This window comes from Monodelphis domestica, chromosome 6 (assembly GCF_027887165.1).
Source record: "Monodelphis domestica isolate mMonDom1 chromosome 6, mMonDom1.pri, whole genome shotgun sequence".
Classification (NCBI taxonomy): domain Eukaryota; kingdom Metazoa; phylum Chordata; class Mammalia; order Didelphimorphia; family Didelphidae; genus Monodelphis; species Monodelphis domestica.
This window is the reverse complement of record NC_077232.1, coordinates 26,632,553-26,634,376: the sequence shown is the minus strand read 5'-3', so window position 1 is coordinate 26,634,376 and position 1,824 is coordinate 26,632,553. Positions and strand designations below refer to the sequence as shown.

General features: G+C 36.3%; 1 pseudogene; it reads right to left on the bottom strand.

The window, feature by feature from the left end:
- Positions 1-521: 521 nt before the first annotated feature.
- On the bottom strand, positions 522-1,824 carry LOC100618842 (cofilin-2-like; annotated as a pseudogene).

Genomic DNA, 1,824 nt, shown 5'->3' with positions numbered 1-1,824 from the left:
AATTGATACATAGTGAAAGGAGCAGAACCAGGAGAACACTGTACACAGAGACAGATACACTGTGGCACAATCAAATGTAATGGGCTTCTCTACTAGCATCAATGCAATGACCCAGGACAATTCTGAGGGACTTATGAGAAAGAACAGTATCCACATCCAGAGAAAGAACTGTGGGAGCGGAAACACAGAAGAAAAACAACTGCTTGATCACATGGGTCGATGGGGATATGATTGGGGATGTAGACTCTAAATGCACATCTTAATGCAAATATTAGTAATAAGCAAATAGTTCTTGATCAATGACACATGTAAAACCCAGTGGAAATGCTTATTGGCTATGGAGGGGGAGAAGAGGAGGGGAGGGAAAGATCATGAATCATGTAGGCATGGAAAAATATTCTAAATTAATTAATTAAATACAAATTTTCAATTAAAAAAGGTAATAAGCCACAAATTTTACTGCAACATGGCCAATTTTGTCAGCATGTGGGTTTGATCTCAAAAGCAATGGTCCATTTAAGACTCTTTTCATACAGAAATTGCCATTATAACTACATTATTCAAAATATCTTTAGTGCTACAAGACTCACATTGAACTCCTCCCCCTGTTCTGTAGTGCACCTTCAATGGAAAATAGAAAGGCATTAACTACTACTTCAGTTAGGAAGTTATGCAGATAACAGAAGTGAGCACTGAGGTACTACAGTAATATGGTGAAAGTTATGACAACCGAATTGGCATTCCCTTTTGTGGGGAACAAGCTTATAATAGTGCTTTCAGTGCATAGTTACACATATACACAGGCATATGTATATATGTGTATATTTATGCATATATATGTTGCCATGTCACAACAGAAGTGTTAAAGGCAGGTTATGTGTACAAAGCACAAGAACTTCAGGAACTGCAATCAAGTGCAACTCCAAGTAACATTGAATGAAGTTTAGCATCTGACCAGTGGATCATACTTTCAAGGCATTCAATTAGCTAAGCCTTTGCAGTTTCTAAGCTATTCATATTGACTCTCCTATTCATCTTAGTTCTGCAAAATATGCATATAATGCCAATTTGTTTTGGCTAAAATGTGTCGTCAAGGCATTCCTTGGGTTACCCGGATGAAACCATCTAATGGCACTCACTGGTGGGCTGCTTAAGTTGATGACATCTTTATGTTTTCTTTATTTTTTCTGGGAAGGCTTCGTAGGGAGCAAAAACCTAACTCGATTCCAAATGATGGAGCTGCAGAAATGGAAGCTATTTCCAGACGGCACTTCACTGTCATTTTATTTTATTATTTTTATTTATTTAGTTAGTTTTTCACTGGCATTTTATAAAGATCTTCCTTCAAGTGAAACTAGTACATTGCCTCCCAATTTCTCTCCAAGCACTGAATCATCCTTAGTATCATCCAAGTCATTTACTTGCCACTCATGTTTAATACTTGTATATTTCTTTTTAATGGCATGTTTTGAACTAGCATAAATTATCTTTTAAAGATGCACATTCAGGAGCCCAGAATATAAATAATGGGTCTTCTTTCTTAGACTCTTTTGTCTCATATGTGGCATCATACAAAGCATATTGGCAATCATTCAGAGGTAGCAACTTCACAAAGGATGTGTAGGAGTCCTCTACAGTATCGCCAATATCTCCCACCAAGATATACTTTGCTTCCGTTACAATTATTTGGGTTTTTTTTTTATCATCACTTAAACAGAAGACAAATGCTTACTTTCTTCTTTCATCTCCTCTTGTGTAGAATATTTCCTTACTTTCATGTCATTAAAATCTTTTTTCATTGTTCACAGTTAATCCAGAAGCCAT